The 13,754-nt window shown below is 49.2% G+C and overlaps 1 protein-coding gene across 2 annotated transcripts in view; it reads right to left on the reverse strand.

Annotated features, from left to right (window-relative positions):
• The window catches only part of PRKCA (protein kinase C alpha), a 91,509-nt gene that overhangs the window by 25,402 nt on the left and 52,353 nt on the right, over positions 1 to 13,754 (reverse strand). The window lies entirely within an intron of this gene.

Consider the following 13,754-nt stretch of genomic DNA (forward strand, 5'->3'; position numbering starts at 1 on the left):
TACCCCAAGTATCAGCCTGTCATTGTCCTGTACCCCAAGTATCAACATGTCATTGTCCTGTACCCCAAGTGTCAGCCTGTCATTATCCTGTACCCCAAGTATCAGCCTGTCATTGTCCTGTACCCCAAGTATCAGCCTGTCATTGTCCTGTACCCCAAGTATCAGCCTGTCATTATCCTGTACCCCAAGTATCAGCCTGTCATTATCCTGTACCCCAAGTATCAGCCTGTCATTATCCTGTACCCCAAGTATCAGCCTGTCATTGTCCTGTACCCCAAGTATCAGCCTGTCATTGTCCTGTACCCCAAGTGTCAGCCTGTCATTGTCCTGTACCCCAAGTATCAGCCTGTCATTATCCTGTACCCCAAATATCAGCCTGTCATTATCCTGTACCCCAAGTATCAGCCTGTCATTATCCTGTACCCCAAGTATCAGCCTGTCATTGTCCTGTACCCCAAGTATCAGCCTGTCATTGTCCTGTACCCCAAGTATCAGTGTGTCATTGTCCTGTACCCCAAGTGTCAGCCTGTCATTGTCCTGTACCCCAAGTATCAGCCTGTCATTGTCCTGTACCCCAAGTGTCAGCCTGTCATTGTCCTGTACCCCAAGTATCAGTGTGTCATTATCCTGTACCCTAAGTGTCAATGTGTCACTATCTTTTAGCCTAAGTATCATTATAGTGTACCCCAAGTGTCAGCCTGTTATTGTCCTGTATCTGAAGTGTCAGTCTCCTGCCCCTAAGTGGTTGTTCCTGTGCTCTGGTTTTCTCATTTTCTGGGTTTCTATATATATTTATCTCATTGCAGCTCTGGTGGTGAGTGGTGTCCTGCCAACTTGGTTCAGCTTTCGCCACTCAAACAGGGTGATGAATGAAACTTCCCATAATTCTCATACACCTGTCATCCCTCCCCCAAGGCTGAATGGAGCTGCATGGATGAGGGTCCTACTAGCCAGAGCCACATGACACCAGCCTGGAAGTGTCACTTCACTGACCTGGAGGAGGGGGACAGAACATAATGAAGCTTCTACCTGTGACAGGCGGGGAGGACATGCCGGAGTCTATGGAGTGGACTGTCTGGTCACCCATCATCCTCTCTATACACTGTGAATACTACTCCCAATCTGCATGGATTAGTGATCTCTAATATGAGAGCACACACTATCACACTAGATTAGATACACAGTTCAGATGAGATTAGATACAGCGACTAGAGGACACATTCTAGCTTCCGTCCAGTGAAGTCTGCAGTGATGGAGCAGCACAAGATGATGGCAGTAGTCGTCCTTCATCCTCCGCAGATTTATGTGTGTTAGTCTCTGCAGTCATTGCGATCCTTATAAAGTCATGGTGCCTGCTGCTTGTGTTCACACTTTCTGCGCTGAGAGGCGGCAGCGGTCCGGGGTAAGATCAGAAATAATATTTACACATACCTAACCGCTTAACCCCTCGCATGCTGCCCGCTGGGATGAATGATGGGCCTGGATGTATACACAGCAGATCAATGCGGATTATGTCCAAAGGATGCACCCCGAGATCCCTGCCCTCTACACACACGAGTATTAACTCTTTCACATGAGGTCAGGAGGTCACAGGCTCATCTATCAGTCCCTGTAAGTCTGTGTGCACACATGCAAGTCTCGGCTTCAGAGTTTGTCTTGGATATGTTGCTATTTTCACTCCTCTCATATACATTGTATGCCAATGACTACTGTAGGTGGAGTGCTGTACTATGCTGTGGCTACTCCACATGGTAGGCCGGACTATCCATGTGTGGGCTAGTACAGTGCAGTACCTCTGCTATTCACCAGGTGTCACTCTACCTCAGATACTGATACACATGCACACCAGTACTGTAATGCTGGCTATGTGACATGTAGCGGGGCATAGTACCGGGTAGGTGACCATCTTCTGCCCGGCTGTGACAAACTGTACAGGGCTTTGGAATATGTTGGTGCTATATAAGGTAAAACTGCCCAAAACTGTTGCAGAGCAAAGACGACATCTGTAAGGAGTTTGTATGTCCTTCCTTTGTTCGGTGGGTTTCCTCTCACACTCCAAAGACTTGCTGAGAGGGAATATATGTATATATGTATATATATATATATATATATATATATATATATATATATATATATATATAGTGATCCCTGTACAGGACAGTGATTGTCTGGAAAGTGTTACGGAATAGGATGGCGCTATATAAATAGGAGAAATCAATGTCACCCAGCTTTCCCAGTTGTGGGTGTTGATGGGTTCTGGTTAGTTAACTCCTGCATAGCCGGCAGCGCTGAGATCTCCGGGCAATTAATCTACAGTCGATTGTTCTTGAACGAAATCCAATTGTTCGTCGGTGAGCGAGCGAGCGAGCGAGCGGGGATTTACATAATGAAATGCAGAACGAGGAGGATACATCATTCATGGCGGCGGGCTCTCCTCTGACGACACCGCTGGGATTCCTTAACACACGCCAGGCTAATGGTGCCAATAAACTGTCCCCAGGACCGTAAAGGAGATCAGGTCGGAGAAGGAAGAACACTGGTAAAATCCAAACTGTCCATACTGGGTACATTGCAACGATCCCTCAGTGGTGAAAAGTCTCAGTGTAGGCAACCTTCTGAGGACTCAAGACAGATCCATAACATGCACTGATTCATTGTAGCAAACACCCAGCTGTGGAACAGTCATACAGACCGTGCTTTTGGACTAAAAAATGATAGCGATAATCTGCAAGGAAACTTTTACAGCTGAGGGTTTGTTAAACTGTTTCAGTACAGATACTTGTAACCTGCACCGACACACTGTAACAAGCACTCAGTGGTATCAATGCTGGTAACAAGTATCAGTCTGGACTCCACACAATGATGCTGCGCACAGCTGTGGGCTTGTTACAGTGTATCAGTGATCACAATGATCTGTAATATAGCCGCACTTTTGTTCTGTGATTATAATTCGTTCCAATGTATTAGTCTGGAGAACAGTCTAGACTGGATACAGCGAGGGGACAGACCCATGACCCCATGTATGTCCCATCGCCCCCACGCCTCATGTCATGTCATGGCTGCCACTTATTCCCCACCCTCAGGAGCCGCAGCAAGAAATGTAATTTCCAGGACAGAACGCGCCGGATCCATTTAATCCAATCTTGCTTTTTCGCAGGGAGAACAAAATCGCATTTAGAAAGAACAACGCGGCGGGCGCTCTGAGGACGAGAACAGCTGCGGGAGAACAGACGCTCAACATAATCCTGATATCTTTGTATTATTATTACTAGGAGACAGTCAGCAAGGAGACGGCTGATTATATCTATATTGCGTTATTTTTACTATGAGGAAACTGCCAGTAAGGAGGCTCTGGATTATGCGAATATCTCGCTTTTATTACTATAAGGAGATAGTCAGTAAGGAGGCTGATGGTGCCCTTCATACATTCTGCACCCCCCCACCTTTATTATATCTGGTATATTTCCTGTGTACTGTCCCCCCAAAAAAGTTATAGAGAACAGCCAGCAGACAGAAGTACCCAGACCCCCCACCCGCCAGCTGCAGTGTATACCAAAGGGCAATGACTATATCAGTACACAGACAATGAGGGGGGGAAAGGGGGTGTTATCAGTGTTTACACAGCAGGGGCGGGGCACAGAGAGGAACCGGCACAAAGCAAACACTAATTACATCTCATCAGGAATTATTGTGTGTCCTGATAGAGCTTATCACCAGCCCCCAGCTGCTGCACCGCGCCAGCTCTGCTACATCACACAGGGAACCTCGAATAATCTAGCACTATGTACCTGTCTGGAGGTAGACGGCGCAACGTCCTGCAGACCTCCAGAGAGGCCAGTGGTGTAATAATCTGCAGGAGATCTATGCCAGGAGAAAGAGGGAGCAATGTTCTGCAGATCTCCAGAGAGGCCAGTGGTGTAATAATCTGCAGGAGATACAGGGAGGGATGTTCTGCAGATCTCCAGAGAGGCCAGTGGTGTAATAATCTGCAGGAGATATAGGGTGGGATGTTCAGCAGATCTCCAGAGAGGCCAGTGGTGTAATAATCTGCAGGAGATATAGGGACTGATGTTCTGCAGATCTCTAGAGGCCAGTGGTGTAATAATCTGCAAAACCTACGGCTATATCTCTGCCCCCTACATGGTTCTGGATCATCTCAGTCACTCCATGAATCAAATCTTAGAAATCAAAAAGTGACTTCTGCAGGATCTCCCCAGTGTAGATCCAAGCAGAACAGATGCTGGCAGCACAGAGGATTTCAGGACCTGCTGAGCCTAGAGTAGAGACACTTATACATTGTAACAGACACCAACAGGATCAATATTATGACTGGCCAGGTGTCCATACAAGACACATATAAGACACAGCAGTACATCATGGCTTGGGGGTCTTCACAGACTCTGGAGCAGAGCTCAGGATGGGTGGGGGACAGAATACAACATTATTTCTTACTGATACTCTAACAAATCAACTCAAAGAAGCTTTAGTAGATATTTCGTATTGCCAAAGTAAGTAAAGTGTGTGTGTGTGTGTGTGTGTGTGTGGGGGGGGTGATTTGGTATATAATAGTCTTTGGAGTCTCATCTTCCTCTTAGTTGGTGACAGCTGGACACGTATTGGGCAGCGATCTCCACAGTCGACTCCTCTTCTCCCAGTACGATGTAGAGTTTCCTCTTCTCATCATCCGTCATCATCCATCAGATTAAAACAAGAGCTTTTTTGGTGCCAGAGGGAATTGTTGGTATAGCAGGGGGGTGTTTGGACGTGTGGGGGTTGGTAATTAGGGGGGGCAGAAATGTCCGGGGGTGAATTGGTGTTTAGGGGGTATAACAGTCTTTGGGGGTCTCATCTTCCTCCGAGTTGGTGACAGCTGGACACTTAGTGGCCACTCCGACTGGCAGGAGGCCCACAATCAGATTGAGGGGTGAGGATGGAGGGGAAACCTTGCTGTTATTTTTGTAAGATTATCAGGCAGGGGGACTTGTATACATTTCTGCAGCTGAATAAGAAGACAGTCCAGCTTGTGAGGGTGTGGTAGTGGTCTGTGGGAGGGTCCGGCTGCACATTACTAACACTCACAGCCTCCATCCCCTCCGGGCGCCACCAGTGTTCCATGTCCAGCAAACAGATACAGCTGAGGCGCTCACCACAAGTCAGATCCTCAGGGGCGGGGTAAACTACAGTCCTATCTCAGGGGATCAGCAGGACTAGACCAGGTCAGGATCTCCACCTTTTCTCCAGACCCAACAAACGGCTACAGCTTGGAAGTCACTACAACCAAGATCCTCAGGGGCGGGGCTAACTACATACACACCTCCGAGGATCCACAGCATGAGACATGGGAGGTGAAAGCAGGACTACAGCAAGAGCTCCATCTCAACACTCCCAGTCACTGAAAGCAAGCAGAGACGGTGAAGGAAAGAAATGCAGACTAAGCGAATGGCAGCCCAAATAGCCCAGGCATCGCGGGAGATGTGGTGATAGCAGACGTTAGTCCCCACATTATGCGGGTCGTCTGGCAGAATCAGACACAACAGTCTCATCATTGTGTGGACGTAAGATCAGTGTCTCGGGGAGGGGGGGGGGCGCCGCCTCTCGGCATGAACAGATTAGAAAGCTGCTACCTGCGCAAAAACCGAAGTCACAGAAACTCCACTAATGAAGGAAACCAAAACATGACCCAACGAGAGACGCCGCCTCCGAAGGAACAACAGCCGTGTGGTTACTAGGCAACCGCAGTGCCGAGCGCCAGACCGAAAACATCTACAAAAAATAATAAAAGCCGCCGTTCAGATAAAGCAGGACTCGAGCAAAGAATGGCGCGGTCACATGATCACACGCCTGAGCGGTGATTCACTGCATGTAAACCCATCAGCTATAGTCTACAGGATTAGAAAGGGAAAGGTGGGATTACGGGAGGCTGCAGTGCACAGACACGGCCAGCAGGTGGCAGCAGAGTCAGGGAGCGATCGCTTATTAGCGGGTCATTATACGAGCTTCGTCTTGTTATTTATTGCGGTCACGTCTCCTCGATATCGTACATTACAGGGGAGACAGGAAAAAAAGAGCAAACTGAGAGAAGCCAGGCGTGTGGCGGCGGCGGCGGCGAAAACAGAATAACGTACCGCCGTTACCAGGGCCAACGGGACTGGGCGTAAGAAGGACGAAATACAGATGTGGAAGAAGTGACGTAAAAGTGACGCAAATATAAGAGAAAACACGGCGTTCTGTTTGTTTCTGTGACCGAGGATAACACAAGCCGTGTCCATTCATAGGTTAATAAACGGATTTGGCGCAATCGCATTGTTTAAGGGTCACGGATCCAGTTCACAAGACGCCTGAAATATCCAACGTTTATTGTGTTTTGTAAATAAAGGGTGTAATTACAGCGTGCAGCTTGCGGAGTGACTAGTGCCGTACATATCCCAGCCCTTCATTCCCACAGCAGCATACAGGATATGGCAGACACAGCAGCGACTGCGGAATCTGCCACAAATATACCCGCGGGAAGCAATATATACAGAGATCAATAGAGTGCAGCGCCCCCCAGAGGATGGCTAATTAATAAAGAAAACCCTGCACAAGAGGGCGTCTTATAGAGAACTGTTCTGACTACTGCAGGGCCTGTCCTTGGTATTAGGAGCCATGCTCCGCTCCCTCCGTCCTGGTGCTAATATATGTGCACAATCCTGTATACACTCACACACCGGTATACATATATATTTACAGCTGACCTTTCTGGTCTGCCGCTGCTAAATGTCAGTAACCCTTTCATGCCTGTAGCATCAAGTGGCTCTCTGGTGTCAGTACACACACGAGGCTTCAAACGTTGGCAAGGGGACACACAAGCTGCAGATTTTATATTGTTCCTTCATTCATTCCCCCCCACCGCTCACTGACACCCCGTATATCACAGTACCACTCACTGACACCTCGTACATCACAGTACCACTCACTGACACCCCGTACATCACAGTACCACTCACTGACACCTCGTACATCACAGTACCACTCACTGACACCTCGTACATCACAGTACCACTCACTGACACCCCGTACATCACAGTACCACTCACTGACACCCCGTACATCACAGTACCACTCACTGACACCCCATACATCACAGTACCGCTCACTGACACCCCGTACACCACAGTACCACTCACTGACACCCCATACATCACAGTACCACTCACTGACACCTCGTACATCACAGGACCACTCACTGACACCCCATACATCACAGTACCACTCACTGACACCCCGTACATCACAGTACCACTCACTGACACCCCGTACACCACAGTACCACTCACTGACACCCCGTACATCACAGTACCGCTCACTGACACCCCGTACACCACAGTACCACTCACTGACACCCCGTACATCACAGTACCACTCACTGACACCCCGTACATCACAGTACCACTCACTGACACCTCGTACATCACAGGACCACTCACTGACACCCCATACATCACAGTACCGCTCACTGACACCCCATACATCACAGTACCGCTCACTGACACCCCGTACACCACAGTACCACTCACTGACACCCCGTACATCACAGTACCGCTCACTGACACCCCGTACACCACAGTACCACTCACTGACACCCCGTACACCACAGTACCACTCACTGACACCCCGTACATCACAGTACCACTCACTGACACCCCGTACACCACAGTACCACTCACTGACACCCCGTACACCACAGTACCACTCACTGACACCCCGTACATCACAGTACCACTCACTGACACCCCGTACATCACAGTACCACTCACTGACACCCCGTACACCACAGTACCACTCACTGACACCCCGTACATCACAGTACCGCTCACTGACACCCCGTACACCACAGTACCACTCACTGACACCCCGTACATCACAGTACCGCTCACTGACACCCCGTACACCACAGTACCACTCACTGACACCCCGTACACCACAGTACCACTCACTGACACCCCGTACATCACAGTACCACTCACTGACACCCCGTACACCACAGTACCACTCACTGACACCCCGTACACCACAGTACCACTCACTGACACCCCGTACATCACAGTACCACTCACTGACACCCCGTACACCACAGTACCACTCACTGACACCCCACACCACAGTACCACTCACTGACACCCCGTACACCACAGTACCACTCACTGACACCCCGTACATCACAGTACCACTGACACCCCATACATCACAGTACCACTCACTGACACCCCGTACATCACAGTACATCTCATAGCCACCCTGTACATCACAGTACCTCTCACTGTCACCCTATACATCACAGTACCACTCACTGACACCCTGTACATCACAGTACCACTCACTGACACCCCGTACACCATAGTACCGCTCACTGACACCCTGTACATCACAATAACACTCACTGACACCCTGTACATCACAGTACCACTCACTGACACCCTGTACACCACAGTACCGCTCACTGACACCCTGTACATCACAGTACCACTCACTGACACCCTGTACATCACAGTACCGCTCACTGACACCCTGTACATCACAATACCTTGAACTTATTGGCAGCTCCTAACACTCACAAGGACCCTGTTCTTCCATTGCTCTACATTTGCACACAGGAAAGTTTGTATTATATTTGCAAGTCACAGAGATTTGCCTCGGGCCACATTATGGCAGCTCTTTTGTTATGTACACACTTTTCCTACCCACACAGTGAATACTGTGGTCAAGGATCATAGCTGCCTGCCAACCAAACATGGGGAAAATGGGGATATAGCTTCTTAGTGACAGGCAACCATGAGGGTAGATGTAAATACCCCAGGGAGAAGCTCCATCACACTGTGGACTGGGGTCTGATATGGCACGGTCTGAGTGTAAACCCCACTGCAGGACCTGAGCCATAGGATGTCTATACTCGTCACACTGTAGACTAGGCCTGAAATCAACGGGATATAAACCCTGCAATGGGACCTGAGCCATAGGATGTCTACACCAATCACACTGTGGACTGGGCCGGACATGATGGGGCCTGGATGTAAACCCCATAGCGGGACCTGACATCTATTCTATTACTATGTGAGAGGCAACGTCCATCACCACTACACGGGGACTGCAGATAATGGAAGACATGTTGGAGAGTCACATTGTACCCCACCCTATGAGAACCTTGCAGTTTCCCTAGAAAGACAAGACAGGCAATTTTATTAGTCCATTATGTTATACTCCAGTCATATCCAGGGCTGCACACACTAAATTACACAATGCGCTACTCTGAAGTTTAGGTCTCCTGGGACATATAGATTATATTGTGATGTGTCTGGTGTCTACTCTACATCCCCCACAATATTGCACATCAGTGTTGATAGGTGGCAGCACTGAGATAAGGAGTGCTGCAGGGCAATAACAAAAAAGGAAACCAAGCCAGTTCTGATGCAGCTTTGGCTGTTACTAGAGAATAGGACTTGATGTAAAGGCAGAATTGTAACTACACCTCTGAGTGTACATGAAATACAAGACACAATGTATGTCAAGATCAATACAAGAATATCAAAGACAATGAATTCTGCACTGAGCTGTCAGTCCTGCCAGGAACACGGGATACAGATAACAATATGAAAAGCTAATGACAAATGGGAAACCGTGAGAGACGCGGACAGAAATCAGATGACGCGGCCTGCAAAACACTTCATCTCAGCAAATACTAAGAGACACCCTGTGCAGGTGGAAGAAACCGCAGGAGACATCCCAGATCATGAGTGGCAGAGCCCACAGGGGGCGCTACTCAGGTGTCAGAAAGAAGGGGCTTGACAAGGATGAATAACATGGGAGTAAAGGGCTTCTTAAAATATAGCTAAGCAGAGGTGGGACAGAATGTGAAGGGGTGTGGTTTATATCACATGTAGCAAATAAGCAGGGGTGTAGAGGAGGCGTGGTTAGTCTCAGACCTATCACATCTATCTGGCAAGCAGGGGCGTGGCACAGAGTGCAGGGGCGCGGCACAGAGTGCAGGGGCGCGGCACAGAGTGCAGGGGCGCGGCACAGAGTGCAGGGGCGCGGCACAGAGTGCAGGGGCGCGGCACAGAGTGCAGGGGCGCGGCACAGAGTGCAGGGGCGCGGCACAGAGTGCAGGGGCGCGGCACAGAGTGCAGGGGCGTGGTCACTCAGTCATTGCACACATTACTCACATTTAAACACAGAATTGAAGAGAAAAACCTGAGTATGATATGCCGGAGCTTATACTACACGTGCCAAATAGCATTATAAAAAGTGGGCGGCTCCAGGGACAGTGATGATGGCGCCACATTTATGTCAGTACGTGTGGACCTCTAACAGCCTACTTTATATTGCATTACATAATATGGACCCACTTTGGAGACCTCTCTGAGGTGCTGGTAATGGACAATGAAGACAACATATATCTACTCCATGCAAGTCCTTGTAGTGGATAATTAACCCATTAATCGCAACAATTATGGAGTGAAAAGGAGGAAATTCCAGAACATGGAAGATTCAGCATCTGCTCTTTGGGTAAATCTGGCCACACATCAGTAAGTTGGGAGGGGGTCACTATTATTAATCTTGTATAGGACTCTGCTCTGGTAAAGGAGGGGTTACAACAGGAGACACAGGGCATGTTACAGTGTTGGACCCCAAGTGTCTGCGTTTAACCGTTCCAGATCCCCAAGTGTCAGAAGCTGACAGTCTGGAGGACAAGGGGTATCAGGTTCCACTGGGGTACAGTCAAAGTCTCGGCACAGAGGTCCATATTTTTGTGTAGCTCCCACCCCCTACGTACAGATCCCAGCATAACACACTAGTGATGAACCTCCTAAGCAGCCCCACCAGCCACCATGAGCAGAGTGTAATGACTTCCATCTGTCTGATGTGTTGCACAGTAGTCAGCGACCACGTTACACACAATTACTCTCCACAACAATCTCAGACATTCAGCGGCTGCCAATTACCAGAAAATCCACAAGACACAGCGCCTCCCAGAGGTCACTGTCACTCCAGCTCAGGGAATAGACCAAGTCATCTGCTAAGTATCATATGGGGACGTCATCTAAAGCGACTGCAACCCTTCCGGAATACAACCAGACAGACATTGTAATATCCGGAGCATTATAATACACAGTGATATGTACTGGAGGTTATAAACTATCATTATAATAAGATAAAATAAGATAAACCTTTAATAGTCCTACCATGGGGAGATTTCAGCAGGTGTATCTACAGTCAGGTATGTTATAGTATACAGTGGCCCAGTGTCTGTAGATTGTCAGCTTCTTGGAATAGTAGCAGGATGTCTAGGCAGCAGCCCCCATACTTGGAGCCATCTCCATAGACCTAGCTCTGTGACATGCCTGATCAGGGGCACATCTCTCCTCCTATAGCTCGGGGGCAGCCTGCAGGGGTTCACATATTTTAAGCAGCAATTAGGCCTCAGTGTCTGCAGGGTGAATGCAGAGCTGATGGCTCTATAATTAGTATAGGTCCTCTAGAGTGTGAGCGGTGAACAATTGAGATACCACTGATCTCAGGACCCCTAATACGGCCCCCCTCCAAATATAGCAGAGCTCCATGTACCTTGCATCAGCATGAACACCTATAGACACCTATACAACAGAGCACTCACCTTATCAGACACACTGACAACTATACAACACAGCACTCGCCCCTACCCAACATCACCATACAACAGAGCGCACTATATTCCGGAGTGCACCTACCTACCTGACACAACCATGCAACACAGCCCTCGCCCATACAACACACTTATCCCTACTCGACACAACTATACTGGAGCGTTCCACCTTTCCCCATCTGTAGCACAGACATTTTGGTTCTTAATATCTGGTGAGATGGGGTAAGTTAGCCCCCATTAAGGCAGGTGTAGTCAGGTTCAGCTGCATGACGTAATCCCTGATAAGTGAAGGAGGCAGAATAGAAGCAGTCGAGCGTCCGTCCCCAGAGATCAGGGCTCACTATATTCTCCAGAAGAAGTTTCTTCATTAGACGGGAGAAGAAACATGAAAGCCGCCACCGACAGCAGCCAAATCCTTCCAGTTAATTATCCTGCGGCCGCCGCCAGCGCGGGAACGGTTTAATGATGGCATTTTAAAAATTTATTTAGAGAACGGCTTTGATGAGAGAGTCGGGGTGTAAATGTCATGTGGAGAGATAACGGCCCTGGCGAGGGGGTGCCCGCACTGCTGCCCGGCCCGCCAATCCGAGGAACGAGCCAACTCCCCGACTGACGCAGAAACCCCATGATCACTCTGCCAGATCAAACAGACTGAAGAATCGCTGCACCGCATTCTGCTGAATCAGAACACATTGTCTCTGCTGCAACAAAGCAGATACTGCCTTATTATTCTTTACACAGTTGCTCAGGGGGTTCTCACCCAGCTTTGCACAGGCCATGAATGACACATACTCTTTGTATAATGGTCAGTAGTTCTTGCATTCTATTCGTGAACCAGGAAGTACTGTATGATGAGAACTATAGGCTGGATAGTGGGAGGACCCGGTGAGGAGCCGCCGCTGTGATCTCTCACCTGCTCCTAGCACTCCACTTGGTATAATGAAGTTGTGTCCTGCGCAGCAGAGAAGCCATCAGCTCTTTACAGATGCAGGTAAGTGCACTCGGCGGCAGTAAGAGGCAGATGACAAGTGTGCCCTGTGGAGAGGAAAGCAGGCGAGAGCTTGTCAAGAGGTCACTGCCGGCACCAACACAAAGAGGTCCTGACTGAGCAATAATCCCACCTCCAAGAAGAGCGACAAGAGAGCAATCTACGAGACACGACCCCTGGATCCACAAATGGCAGCAAAATATAAGAAACACTTCACACCTAAATCCAAACACATTCTGGTCGCACAAAGCAATGGCGTATTCTGAGCGTTCATGAATGGACTTGGGCTTCTCATTTTCTAGCCGCTACTTAAAAACCCAAAATAAAATTAAAAAAAACAACTCAATTTCTGTTTTCAAAAGGCATCAGAGATTAAAGAAGTATGTTGAAAAATAAGCATCCTGCTCAGTCTTGCCATGGATTTTGTGCCTGATCAGCCACAGAGTCCACGGCGTAAGACAGCTGATCAGCCCCAGCAGGGAGTGAGGGAGCAGAAAGGCCATAGGACATCAATTCCACCATCTAAAGAGGCCCTTAAGAATGCAAGAAATTTCTGGAGACTGGAGAAAGCTTAGATCTTCTGTGCGGCCACAAGAAGTCAGATACTCGCTGCAGCATAGACAGCCTTGGTCATCCCCACAGATACTCAGTAGCCTCCTGACTACAATGACACTCCTTGCAGCCTGGAGAAAGCAGTTCCATCCTGCAGTGGGGAGGAAACAGATCATCTGCAGCAAAGATGACCCCGGTACTCTCCGCAGCCAAGAGAACTCAGACACTCTCTCCAGTTACTCTCTGCAGCCGGGAGAGCCCTGGAAGACACAACTGCCCCCTGCAGCCGGGAGAGCCCTGGAAGACACAACTGCCCCCTGCAGCCTGGAGAGCCCTGGACGACACAACTGCCCCCTGCAGCCTGGAGAGCCCTGGAAGACACAACTGCCCCCTGCAGCCTGGAGAGCCCTGGAAGACACAACTGCCCCCTGCAGCCTGGAGAGCCCTGGAAGACACAACTGCCCCCTGCAGCCTGGAGAGCCCTGGAAGACACAACTGCCCCCTGCAGCCTGGAGAGCCCTGGAAGACACAACTGCCCCCTGCAGCCTGGAGAGC

The sequence above is a fragment of the Leptodactylus fuscus genome, chromosome 6 (genome assembly GCF_031893055.1).
Source record: "Leptodactylus fuscus isolate aLepFus1 chromosome 6, aLepFus1.hap2, whole genome shotgun sequence".
NCBI classification, from domain to species: Eukaryota; Metazoa; Chordata; class Amphibia; order Anura; family Leptodactylidae; genus Leptodactylus; species Leptodactylus fuscus.